General features: G+C 44.9%; 1 long non-coding RNA gene across 2 annotated transcripts in view; it reads right to left on the reverse strand.

Moving 5' to 3' along the window:
- The window catches only part of LOC125944894 (uncharacterized), an 86,146-nt gene that overhangs the window by 33,479 nt on the left and 38,209 nt on the right, over positions 1–14,458 (reverse strand). The gene's annotated exons all lie outside the window — the stretch shown is intronic.

Here is a 14,458-nt window from a genome sequence, read left to right on the forward strand (position 1 = left end):
CTCTGTTGCCTTTGATGGGTTTTTGGGCTGGTCAAGTTGCCAGCGTGCAACTTTTTATCCAGAACCCCACCATGTAATTCTTTTCATGGGAAATAAATTATTATTATTATTATTATTATTATTATTATATTATTATTATTCCCGGCGTCGGTGGTAGTTTTGGTCGGCGGTGCATGCCGGCACGAAAAAATTTCGGGGGGGGGGGGCTGAAGCCCCATCAGCCCCCCCCCTGGCTACGCGCCTGGCGGCCAGGGAACAAGAGACGGCGAGAAGATAATGCCAATCAAGGTTGTGGTGGCGACTTGCGTTGCACACGCAGAAAACGAAGTGCGAATTTCCAGTGGAATGAGCGTATACCTAAACAATGACCTCGATATGGCGGTCGAAGTGATCGAGTTGCCCAAGATTGCAGGGTTTGAACGGGGTGAGGCGACACCTCTGTGTCTGGGCAACAGAGTCAGAATTGTGGTGCTGTACATTGCTCCAAATGCCACCCAAGAACAAGTCAAGGGGTTACTCTACACCAAGCTTCGCAAGGTCTGTGAGGATGGTCCTACTGCGGTCCTCAAAGACTTTAATGTGGAAGCCAAGAAGGAGAATTGGCTCAATACTTATATGCTTAGTTCATTCAGGATGACCTGCTTTAAGGCTTTGGGAAAATTACTAGAGCCTAATACTAAAATTACTAGTGTCTAATATAACCAAGCTCAACCCAGGTGCAACTTACGTTGAGTTCAACCTAGCTATAAACAGGTTCACAAGAATTGTTCGTCTCTCTCTAATTAATAAAACGGCAAAGCTTGCACTAGGTCACGCAGTGCAGACACAGCAAAGCTGGCCGATCGATTGCGTCAAAACCTAAGAGATGCCTGGCGTAACTAAGCTCAACTCGGGCATAGCCAAGGCCTCGACATAGCCAGGTTCAACCTAGCTACTACCAGGAGACGCACTCGATTGGCCAGCTTCACTGTGTCTCGAGCTTTGCGGGGCCTAGTGCAAGCTTTGCCGTTTTTATTTCTTCCAGGTTTAATTTAGACTTGTAGGCCCTATTCTAACACAGGAAAAATGTTGAAGTGTTATTATAGTACTATGCTGAAGTGATCTTGATGAACAATTTCGCATTTTAAAGATGGAGTTTTATTTCTGGCATATCGTATCGTGAAATAAAGCTAAAATGATGATAATGAGCAATTTAACCTTACTTGTTTTAGTTTAGCGTAAATTGCATTATTTCGTAGAAATCAGAAATTTCCTTTTTGTTGTGCAGGCCGCTCCACCAAGTTCAATCAGGACATTCTTCTCGAGACTGACCAAAATGAAGACAAAATATCAGCGCGGTGCCTTCGAGCAAGTGAAGGAACTGGCTTTTGTGTTTTGTGCGACAGCAGCATCAACTGCAGGCAGCACGGCCATAAGGCGGCATGCCGCAACAGCATGCCACATTGACTCTGCGAGTCAGCACCGAGACACTTCAGGTGTCCTACAAAGACCGAAGACTACTCAGCCAGCTCTGGAATTAGCAAGACAACGAAACGGTCCACTGAATGACCAAGTGACACATGCAGAGACACTTCTTGTCCTTCGTATGACACTAAAGGGCATACCATATTCATGGGCAGACACAACTGACCTGTATCTAAAAATGTTCCCGGATCCAGAAATAGCCAAGAAATTTTCCTGCAAGAGGTCCAAAACATTTTACATTGTTTCTGATGGTCTGGGGCCATACTTCAAGAAGCTTGCGGTTGACGAGCTCAACAAGCCAGACGTCCTCATTTATTTATTTACTCACATAGCTACAGCGCCCAATGTTGGGCATTAGAATAGGGGGAAGGAATATTATACATATGTTCAAATATTCTATTGCCATATATGAAACCCCTATTCTAGAGCAAAAGTGCACGGAACTCGACGTGGGGGTTAGATATTTTTCTAATAAAGCGCAGCGGATAGTAGTGGAGCAGCTACAGTCGTACCAACTGGGTTCCGCAACAGCAGAAATTTGACAAGTGAGATCCAGAAAGCAACTATGGACCTTCCGCAAAAGAAGCTCATTTGCTTTTTTACTGATGGCGCAAATGTGATGAAAATATTGAAGATGAAAATGCAAGAGGCTTACTCGAATATCATCGATTTAGGAGAGTGCTGCCTGCACAAAGTGCACAACTCGTTTGCTCAAGGATTGAGTGCCTTTGGGTCGGACATCGAAGGGGCTGTGATATATGTTTATTACTTTTTTAAGAATTCAGCTTTACAGAAAGCATCAATGAAAGCAGAACAGGTGACGCTTGGTCTTCCTGAAACTATTTTTGCGCCACGTGAGCTCAAGGTGGCTCACTTTGGGACCTGCTGTGGATCACTTGATAGAGCAGTATGCTGCTGCGAAGAGAGTCATGTTGTCGGACACATCCTGTCGCACAGGAGGGCAGCTGCATGAACGACTGAGGAAGGTGTTTTCTGACAAGACCTTCTATGCCAAGCTCCTGTTCATTAGGAGCGTTTCCCGATTTTTTTTTTTTTTTTCATTCCTATCAGTCCTACAGGGAAGTGAAGCACTGGTGCATCGACTCTATAAAGCGATGGTGTTTCTCGTTCAGAAGCTCCTTGGTCGCTTTATGAAAACCGAGGCTTACCATACAGTCAACAGCAGAGACTTGCCACGTTTGGATATTCACTGTTCTGCAATGTGGAAGGCTGTTGTATAAGTTAGCGGAGACAAAGAAGCAGCTATGTCCCAATGGGAACTAGCCCAGAAAAAAGCTTTTCGGTTGACTGCCCGAAGTTTCTACTTAAAAGCCACTGAACACCTGCTATCACAACTGCACTTTGAGAACATGGCACTGCAGAGCTCGCGGTGCCTTTCTCCTAAGGCCAGGGAGGAGGAGTCATCACAAGCTGAAACGAGGTGCTTGGCTGCAAAAAGTTGCCTCAGGTGATACAGCCAAGCAAAATCTCAACCCTCATGGTTGAGTACAGTTTTTTCAACTGGAGACAGTTGAAAGTGCTCCAAGGATCGATGAATATTGGCAGATCGTCTTTGACTTGAACAAGAGCGATGGTTCCCCCAAGTATCCACTACTTAATAAAGTGGTAAAGGCTTTGCTCAGTATCCCCCATGGAAATGCAGATGTCGAAAGAGATTTTAGCTAGAATCGTCGACTTCTGCATGACAGGGCTCGGCTAACGGTAGAGAGCATCAATGGGATGCGCTGCGGTAGTGACCCAAGCCGTTTCTCCGTTACGCCTGAAGTTGTTAGGGTTGTGAGGAACTGAAAGAAACTGTACTCTGAACACATTGCCTCTGAGGAAGAGCAGTCAACAAAGCGGCAACATAAGGCAGATGAGGCAGGACGAAGCAGCGATGAAGAAGCAGACCTTCAAAAGGAAGTAGAAATTGCAAAGAAGATGCTAACAAATGCTGAACTTTTGATAAGTCACGGCCTCAAGTCAAAGGACCTTGCTGACATTGAAAGTGGCAATTCTCTTCTGGCTGAGGGCAAATCTAGACTTGCCTTTGAAAAGATGGCTGAAAGAAAAAAAAAGGAAACTGCCTGCAGTCACATGAAGTACTTTTCCTAGGGTTTCACAGTATTTTTGTGGACAAAAACCTGAGCAGTATTAAAACTTGTGTGAATTTTCTTTATTGGCCTTTTTACTTTTAGTTAGCAGTTTATTAGAGCACATAACCAGAATTTTCTTAGTGTTCATGGCTGAGCTTCTGTAAATTCATAATGTACGCTTAAATTTAGTAGATATGTCTTCATGGTGTTCTCTGTCAAGGTACTATTGTTCCCACTGTGGTATGTTTAGGCCCGCACAGTTCACAAGTCAGGCGGTTTCACTCAAGTGAGTGTATTCTCAGCTTTCTTTTTGAAAAGGTTTGTTCACTAATCAAGCTGCCTCACTCATGAATATACACACAGTTGTTCACTAGCCATGCTGTTTCACTCAAGTGAGTGTATTTCTTGCTTCGTTTTGTAAAAGGTTTGTTCTCTAGTCATGCTGCCTCTCATTACTGTATTCCTTGCTTTATTATCAACAAGGTTAGCTAGTAATGTTGCCTCACTAGGATAACTGTATTCCTTGGTTTGTCTCGTAAGAGGATTGTCCTGTAGTCATGCTGCTTCGCTATTGTGAGTGTATTTCTTGCTTTGTCTTGTAAAACGTCTGTTCACTACTTGTGCTGCTTCACTCCTATAAGCATATTCAATGCTTTGTTTCATGACAGCTTTATTAGTCACATTGCCTGACCCATGTGAGTGTATTCTATTTCCTTTGTGAAAGGCTACTAATGTGATATTTATACATGAGAGCTGTTTCTGTGATCTTTCCTGTACAAGTATGTACAAATATTTGCCCAAGCTGCTGTGATAGTCTTGTTATCTTAAGTCATTTTGTAATAAAGCGCAATAATTGTATATTTACATATTGTTTGTCTGGTAAGTTTAGTTAAAGCTAGACTAGTTGGTGGCATTAATAACTTAAAGAAGTTGCGTTTGTTATATTTTGGCTACGATAGAACACCACTCAGCACTTCTTGCTTTCTTATTGTTTGCTTGCTATGAAAGTTGCACATAAGTTTTACAATTGTTTCAACAGACACCCACTTCGAACAATCATTTTCACTGCTTTGAAAGCCAATTGTACTGCTCCGAAAAGCATTTTTGATTGACTCCGAAATGGCCAAGGCCAGTATCATCACTGAGTACACCATGCTGAGTAGAGAAAGGCAGAACACATCTTTCCTGTCCCAGCTTTCAGAGTGCAAGCGTGCACCAGACAAGTGCAACGCAAACCATGTAAACTGCAGTTGAAGCTGTACAAGCTACATTGCAACAGCAGAGTCACCCATGCAAGATCTGCTTGGCAAACACTTTCACAGGATGACTATATACAGGGTTCGCATAGGTCCCTGAAAACTCTTGAATTTGAAAATGTCATTGTGAAGGCCTTGAAAGTCCTGGAATATTTCGAGGTGCTGGAAAACCCTTGAATTCCATGATTACAGTCAATGGCGCCCTTTAGCAAATGCGCGAGCAGCAACTGGCCACACTCAGAGTGGAGACTGCTTTCCGATCCAAGCCAAGCCAATGCAATCCGTTTTTTTCGTTCACCGTTTGGTATGGTTGTGCTTTTTCTTTTCTGTTGCGGTCACGCGTTTTTTTCTTGGTGACTTCTCAAGCGCTTGTTAACCACCTATCATTGGCTTATTCAGAGTACGCTTTGCGATGTGCACTGGATGCAGACGTAGTTGTGTGTCGGCGCAATGCTCGGGATGTGCAATTTTCAGTGATAGTGGCTGAGCCACAAAGAGTACAAAGACTGGGTTGCGCCAGACCCGACGAGTTCACATCGAGCGAGATGCAGACCGTGCAGAAAAGTGTTTGACATCTCGCCAATGGGAGAGTCTGCACTGATGAGCCACAAGAGGAGGAGTTCGAAGCACAGCGGGAGCATGAAGAACGCAGCAAGTAGCTCCATAACGATCTATGTGACACCGCGCGAGAGTGGCGAATCAGTTCGTGTGGTCTAAACGCAGTCCTCGGATTTGAATGTCGCATGCAAGGCTCACGATTTAGTGACAGAAGCCGAGATACTGTGGGCTTTGAAGGTTGTCAGATGTCCTTACTCGAACAGCTCATCCGTACACACAAGCAATTTGTTCAGGCGAATGTTTCCTGATAGCGAAGTGGCGAAGGCCTTCAGATGTGGAGAGAAACGTGCGCGTACCTGGCATGTCATGGTCTTGCGCCATTCTTCAGATCATCTATTTATCGGGCGATAGATAAGTGAGACTACTATGTCGTTCTGTTTGATGACGCTGGCTGACCCGAGGGCCGCCGGTCCCTGAGCTGTGCCGAGCAGCGTTCATCTGGCACAGATGTGGCTATGCTAGACGTGGTCCTCACGTGCGACCGCCACACGTGGATTGCGAGCGGCGTAGGAGCTGGGCACCGAGGCCGTGCTGGACGTGCGACTGTAGCACATCGGTCGCGAGCGGCGTACAAGCCGGACACCGAGGCCGTGCTGCTGGGCAAGGCGTCCCCTGGCTGCGGCCGCTGCTGCTCCTGAGAGTGCCGAGCCCGAGAACCGTGCTGGATGGGGCGTTAACGCGTTGTCGTCGCAGCCGGCTCGAGCAAGGGTGAACCCACAGTGCCGTGACAACAGAACCGTGAGCCTCGCTGTTTCAGCCCGTTTATCCTCGTGTGCTGTGTGTGGACGTACTGCCTGCAGTTACGCAGCTATTACCTCTCTGTATATATATACTTTTAAGGTTCTTTTTGATTTGGATAAATGCTTCCAAACGACTTTCTTCCGCATCGCTGCGCGCTAGCGAAAGTGCCGAACAGTCCTAAACACTACAGGGACCAACATGGCACCCCGTCAAATTTGGGTGCTGTTTTAGACAACACTAGTTTGAGATGTCACCACCCTAAAGCGGGCCAGGCCGCATAGCGGGGTGAGGAGGTGGCGCTGCGTTGCTAGGCGACACCCGTGACGTCATCGACAGGCAGAGGAGTTTTCTGCGTACACCACCACACTACCTCCAGCTTAAACAGCTGTGAAGATGTTTATTTACAGTGTACACAAGATGGGAAAGGCTGAACTCATTGCGGAGGTTATTGCCCTGCGAGCAGCCAGAACTAGTCTATACGTAAAATGCTGCTGATGCGCCTGACTCACCGGCACTTCTTCATCAGATTTGAAACGCTGGTGATGCACCTACTCAACAGCAGTTCTTTGTTACACAGCCACTATCAAAATTCCTAATGAGGTGAAGCTCCTGCCAAGTGACTGTGCCCAAAAGCAGTATTCAGTTGACCATGCCGAGACACTTGACAGAGAGCTTTCCAAGTCATTTGGCTGTAGTGTGTGGCCTCAACATCTTTTTGAACACTCAGTTTATAGTAATAATAAAAAAACTCGAGAGCGGCAGTAGAAGCCAAAAAAAAACACATTTCTGCAACTGTTGAAAAAGTGATTGCCAAATATGCATTCTCTTCAGAGATGAATTTGCTTCTTCACTACATCGCAAACCCATTTTGCCACTGATAAACAATGTGAAAATAAGAGCACTAATGTGTGTGTAGTGGCTATGGACAGGCCACACTACAGATTACTTTTTTTTTTTTTTCGAAATGAGTCGAATCCACAAACCGGAACTAAGTCAGATCAAACTGTAGTGACAAGAAAAACTCTGCAACATTCCCCTAGGAAAGCGCTTACAATGAAACAGGTAAGATAACGCCAGGCAGACATGTACATGTACGCAGATCGTATTTCGTATCGAAAATGAGCCAGATCCATTTGCCCAATGGGAGTGTACTTTTGGTGTGACGTCATATAACCACCATGGCAACCTCCTTGCGAGTTCCCGCCTGACAGCTCGGACTGTTTCGTGGGTGTTTTGGAAGTTTTTTTTTGCTTTTCGGAGCTGGCTTATTATGGATTCGAACAGCAATGAAGAGATTGGCGAGAGATCTGTCCCCAGACGTCAAAGACAAAGTGAAAAGCAGCAAGGTCGCCACCGGAAAAGCGAGAATACAGCGCTGCCTAAATGTAAACACGGGAAAAAGACTCAGGTGCACGCTTGTGACAGAAGCATCCATTAAGCCTTTCAAGGAGAAGTTCGACGAATTGTGCAGGGCGGAACAAAAGGCGTTCAAAAAGCAGTAAAACGTAGGAGAGAAAAAGAAGCAGAACGTCGTCGGAGCCTTGCTGCTGTTTACAAGGTACAGCTGGAAAAGAGGAAAGAGATTCGCCTTTGATGCGATATGTTTTCTGCAGTGCTTGCTGTTAGTCACAGCACAGTTGCTCGCTATGTAAAGCACAAGCATGAAAAAGGCGAATTGAAGCCAAAAAGCCGGGGAGGTGACCAGAATCTCAAGCGCTACGGTCGAAAGCGATCAGCTGTTGTGGGGTTTATTAAGCGACTTAACGCAAGAGAGTCACAGCACAACTGGAAGAAGACAAAAAAGTTATACCTCCTAGTTGAGCTGAAGAGCATCCAAAACCTGCAGCAGACTTATAACCAACAAGCACCAGAAGATGTGCGAGTTAAGTATGGCTTGAACGAAGCTCAATCTTTCATTCAGAACACCGAGGACAGACGTTTGCTCTGTATGGATGAAAAATGCGTATGAAATGAAAACTTGTGAAAATGCTTCACAGAAGCTGCGTGTCATTACAGAGCAACGTGTGCACAAGTTGAAATATAAGGCTTTTTATTCTCTACTGCGTGAGAAGAGGGAAGACTTGAAAACTTTTTCACTTGATTGCCAACAAAATCAAGTGCTCCCAAAGTTCCGGACCAGGAAGCCTACTATAGCTGCCAGTTGTATCAATACCAGCTCTGCTTGGTGGAAAACCAGGCGCATGAATCAATGCCCAAAGAAGCTGTGCATTCCTAAACGTGGAGCGAAGATGAAAGCTCCAAAGGAAGCAACGAAGTTGCCAGTGTGGTGCATAATACACTATGAAGCGCTGCATTCGAAGGAATCAAAGAGGTGCGGTTAGTAGCGGATGGCTGTGCTGGACAAAACAAGAACAGTACTGTGCTTTGCATGCTTCTGTGGTGGCTCCAGAATGAGGCTCCATCAGGAGTCTCAGTAGTTTCTCTTGTGTTTCCTGTCACAGGGCACAGTTTTTTAACCCCACACAGGGTACTTGGCTGAATTGAAAAAGATGTCAGACGACACAAAGAAATCCTGAATCTGCAAAGCTACCAAATGATTTTTTCAAATCACGGCACTGTGTTTGAGCTTGGACAACATTGGGACGTGTATGACTGGAAGGCCTACTGTACGGCAGTGATGAAGTCAACATCCAGCTTGCCGTTTAAGGTAACAGAAACGAAGGTCTTCTACATTCAAAGAAAGGCAGCTGGCAGGAGTCCTAAAATTACAGCAGAAGCCCACTATAAGGTTTCTGTATCAATTTTCCAGTCAGTCCTAAAGAGGGAAAGGTCCCTTGCACAAGCACTCATGCAATGTGCACTGTACACCCACCACGTCAACGAAATGAAACAGAGAGATGTGACCAGCCTTCTTGTGAAGCATTTTGGAAATTCACGGCAAGACAATGAAGAGCTTGCTTACTTCGCGAGTGTCTTCAGGCGTGCCCAAGAAAAATTTTATGATACTGCGGAAGACTTTGAAGAGAGCTGCTTATGCTGCCAAGAAGACTCACCTGCTCTTCATGTCTAGTTTTAGTGTTCTAAAAGCCCTGTTGCCTACGTTTAATGGCTTTTTCGCCAAAACTCCATCGTACCATTTTTGAAAGTCAATTTAAATGTTTTGATAAGAATACCACATCAAATTCAGTGTTTCAATTCAGTACGAGCCAAATCCAAAGTTATCATCCTAATATGGGTCAAATCTGCCGCATAATTTGTAATTACTTGTTGCCGTAAACTTCCCCTAGGTGATATGCAAAACATGTCATATAATAGCTTTGACAGTGCTGCATTTAGCTCCGGTAAAAAATGTTAACTTTTTTTCTCAAATTCTGTTTATGTAGATCGGACTCATTTTGAAAAAAAAAAAAAAACTCCTCAGATGGAGGTGGTGTTTACAGGATATTGATCCTCGTTCTCATTGGTCGTTTGAAAGCATCCTACAAATGCTATGTTCTAGGAAGTTCAGAGGATTTATATAATCTATGTTTACAATCTGGGCAATTTCCTTCAGGCATGCAAATTGCCATGGTAACCGTTCTGCACAAAAAAGGCGATATAAATGATTTCTCAAATTATCGACCTATTAGTATACTTCCAGTTTTTTCCAAGGGTCTTGAAAAAGTAATTCTTCGACGCGTAGAGAAATTTTGTCAAACCCATGATATAATCACTGACTCCAATATGGCTTTAGAAAAAATCGCTCGACTGAACTTGCCCTGCTTCATCAAAAAGAATATATATTAGAGTGTTTTGAGCAGAAAAAAATTGTTTTAGGGATTTTTATAGATTACACAAAAGCGTTTGATCAATTAAATCACGATATCCTCTTTCAAAAGTTAGAACTGTACGGGATAAGAGGTCATGCCTTGCTCCTCATTAGGTCTTACTTGTCATCACGGACGCAGTACGTTCAAATTAATCAGTTTAAGTCATCTTAACGTCGTGTTGTCTGCGGCGTGCCTCAAGGCAGTATCCTCGGGCCACTACTTTTTAATATATACATTAATGACATCGTAACCATTGATACAGTCGGCCGATTTATAATATAAGCAGACGACACTAGTATATTTATTTCCAGCAAAAACTATAATAACGTATTAACTCAAGCCAGTGGCGTAGCCAGGTTGGGGGGGTTCAAACCCCCCCCGAAATTTTTTCCGCAACCCCCCTTCCACTTACCCACCCTTTGTTTTCGTCGCTTCACGCTGACATAATTCATGAAACCGGTGCTACTATCACAATTTCATTCCTGGGCGCTTCCGTTTGGTAATTTACAGCGAATCATGTCTGCATATGGAAAAAAACTGTCACGGTGTTTGTCAAGGCTTTGACACTCTGTGAAGTTTTGGGCGAGAATGTGGCGGCCGCATTCTGAAGCAACAAATGTGCAACAAATGAAGCAACAAATGCGGCAGCCGCATTTTAGATGATGGCGAAAACGCTCGAGGCCCGTTTACTTAGATTTAGGTGCAAGTTAAAAAAATCTCTGGTATACATTTCCGCCGCTTCCCTTCAGGTGCCGGTTAGGCCGCGCTCGCGCAGGATCTTAGGCTACGCTCACACTTGGTCTCGAAGCTGTAGGAAGCGGCAAAATCTTGCAAAAATCCGCCCGCCTAGGCGGCAAAACAGGCAGAAAAACAGGCTGCGAGCCAAATCAGTCTCGGGCCGATTTTTTCGCCATGGCGAAGCGGAAACGCGGCGGAAAGTCGTTCTACTTCACTCGAAGCTACACTAGCATGTAAACAACCGTTCGTAAAATTGAACATGGCACCAAAAGTATAGGCTGTAATGCTGATCGACGCGATCAAGAACCAGCCCTTGCTCTACGACAAGAGTGGCACTAAAACGTACTGTCAGCAATACTCGCGATAGTATTCAACGTCGCGCGACCGGAAGTGCGGCAACGAAGCCTTGACGTGACCCAACTTCTCGCGCTTTTGCAAAGCCAGACGAACCCACCACCACCGTTTTCGAGGTGTCCGCGTCTTCCGTTTATTCATTGTCCATTTCTAGAAAACAAGTAGGTAGAAGTATAAAAGCCATTTCTTCTTCCACTTCCACGGCAGACAATAGTTAGGCAGAATGTTCCTCGTTGGCGCTCCATAATTTTTCTTCGCACGTGTACGGTATGTTGCAGAAGTTGCGGGGTGCTTTTCTCGTCGCGACGATAGATTGGGAGCGTAGGTCTCACGTAGGACGCGCAGCCTTTGGCGAGCCCCAACACAAGGGCCAGCCTGGGGTTTAGCTGTGGTGTTCCCGTTGCCCCTTTGGTGTCCTGGAGGCGCCGACAATACAAAATGATGAAATGTTATTACAACTTGTAAATAAAAGCTATTAAAGAAATATTCTCACGCCTAGGCACCAACCTGTGAGTGAGCGCTACCGCGCCCGTGTGCGGAGAATTACGGAACGCCGAGGAATTTACCGAAGGTTGCAGATGACACGCGAAGTTGCGTAAAATGATCACTTTTGATGATGGTACGTGGGTCAAAGAATGAACATACCGCTCGACATAATGCGATAATGAGCGCCACCACGCCGACAAACGTACGCAGACGAGATGGATCTGGACGAAAACGGCAGCGGTGGCCGCGGCGGTAGCAAAACAAATGTGAACAACTTGGAGAGGCGCGGAAAAAATTTTCCGGCCGCTTTGGCCTTTCCGCCCGCCCGCTTGCCGCTTCCCAAGTGTGAACGTAGGCTTAGTCTGCGCGAGAAACGTCTCTTGTTTGCGATTGCGCCCCTACGGAAGGCTGGTAATTACTGTTGTGTTGTTGAATCACAAACCAGCAATTACGGAAGGCTGGTAGTTGCTGTTTCAGTTGTGGAATCCCAAACCAGCAATGTACACACGTAGGGGTTGATGACAGCAGTGAAATTCCACCGACTCGCAATAGAATGCACGAAACAGACAGCCGACAAGCATGAATTACTGCTGTGCGCAGTACAGCGTAAGTAAACTCTTGTTGCAGGCGCTGACAGTTCTAGTCGGAGTTCACGCGTCCTGAGAAATTGATTATGTGCACTATGTACTGAACAATACCGGAGTTCATTCCTGCATCTAGTACACCAATCAGTCGAGATTCTGTGAGGTACAAAGCCGCTTCCTGTTTGCACCGGCGAAAGTGAAGCAGAAATGAGTTGCACTGCACTACTTAAAATGCGTACACATGCCATATCTATGCTGTGCGGTGAAATATTCTGTACAATTCTGAATCTGTTGACGTAAAGGCAAATGACGGCTGCACGCTCGCACACAGCGGAAGACACAGCGGCCCATGCACTTGCCGCAGGAAATGCAACCCTCTCGTATGAGGGAGCAGGACGACGAAAGCTTCGAAAAAAAAAAAAAGCCTTACGTGTTTTTGCGCGTATTTAAGTTTTCTAGCGCAAAGACGCAGCGATCAAGCTATTGCTATGGGAGTAGGTATAGCCTGGTCACACGTGCATTTTCACGCGTATAGCCGTCCTTGACTTGTGAAACTCACTTCGCCCCGACAAGGACGACGCCATCTACGCTTAACGGAAATTAACAATTAATGATGTCTTCTCCGATCGCACGGGTCGTCTCAATGATGCGTTTTCGAAGACTGGTCCATTCAGTGGCACGATGAGAGACCGTTGCTCCAAACGCCCACTGTACCTGTGGTACTTACTGTATTTACTGGGCTTACTTTACTTTTTACTTAATTTCTTCACAAGCACACGCACACGCGAGGGGGGGGGGGGGTCCCATGTCTTTGATATACATGTATAGAGTGTGCTTAAACTACCGACATTTATTATCGATCACGTGACCTAGAGGAAAGCGGAAGTTTGCCCCCCCCCCCCCCCCCCGGTCGGGCCGGTGAACCCCCCCCCGAAAAAAATTTCTGGCTACGCCCCTGACTCAAGCAAATAATTTACTGCTAAATCTAGAAAAATGGTCTGATACTAACCTGCTTTTTGTCAATGTATCGAAGTCTAAAGCTATAATTTTTCATCCTAAAAATAAACCTATCACGGCCTTTGCAAATCTTGTATTTCAGTCAAGTGTTATTGAGATCGTACCATCATTTAAATCACTCGGCGTATACTTTTCAGAAAACATGCAGTGGGACGACCACATTAACCATATCCTCTTAAAAACATCCCGAGTAGTAGGCCTTCTGCTGCGCCACAGAAGCATTTTGCCTCAAAAAGTAAAATTAATTTTGTATAACTCTCTTTTTTGTTCCTATCTAAATTACTGTACACTTGTGTGGGCCACGACCACAAAATCAAACCTACAGAAAATATAAATCATACAAGAACGGTTACTTAGGATAATCTATGGACTACCTTATGGATACACAACAAGGGATCTCTTCGTTAAATTTGATATTGTTAATATATTTAGTTTATACCATTACAGGCTACTGCGTAGGTACAAAGCAGAGTTGAAAAACCACGAGTACAGCTTTTCTAGTCTTGTGTCGTTAAGATTATCCCAATCACCGTATCCACACCGTCACAAAGCTCACTGGGTCTTACCGATTACACGAACTAACTACGGACGGCAAATGCTGGAATACCAGTTACCTCTCATATTAAATGAATTGATCGACGCGCAAATTAGTTTTCCGGGCATCGATAATTTGGGCATACGCCAATTTTTTGAAAAAAGAAATCAGCAACAATAATCACTCTCATCTACCCACCTTCTCCTAATTCAGGTGATGTCTTGCTGGTTATTTTCCTTTTCTTTTATTTTTCTTTTCTTTTTGTGAACGAAGCTATGTTATTTGTTAGCACGGCTGCATTTATATCTATGTATGCATGCGTATATATGGGTGTATATATATATGTATATATGTTTATTTATATGCGCAAACTTGTGAATATATATGGGCGTTCATGTATGCCTGTAGATGCGTATATGCACTTTTTCTTTTCTCTCTTTTTTATGCCAGCGTCAGCAAATGCATCTTTTCTTCTTTCCTTTTTATTTTTCTTATTTTTCGTTGGTTCAATTGCAGAACCAACACTATTATGTATGTGCAACTCAAATGTTTTTGCACTGTATGCCCCACTGCTGCTTCCTCTTGTAATGGGAGTGGAAACTCCGTCAAGCGGATTGTCGCTTTTATTCCCACCCCCTCCATCATCATTTCTGTATTGATGGGAAATAAAACATTATTATTATCCTCCTCAGACCTTTTGTCCCCCCACAGGGACATTGGTTCACAGGCGACGAAAACTACAACGGCTGTTGCAGCGGAGAGAACCAATGTCCCTCTAGGAGGACAAGGTCTGTGGCGC

This window comes from Dermacentor silvarum, chromosome 4, assembly GCF_013339745.2.
Source record: "Dermacentor silvarum isolate Dsil-2018 chromosome 4, BIME_Dsil_1.4, whole genome shotgun sequence".
Lineage (NCBI taxonomy): Eukaryota > Metazoa > Arthropoda > Arachnida > Ixodida > Ixodidae > Dermacentor > Dermacentor silvarum.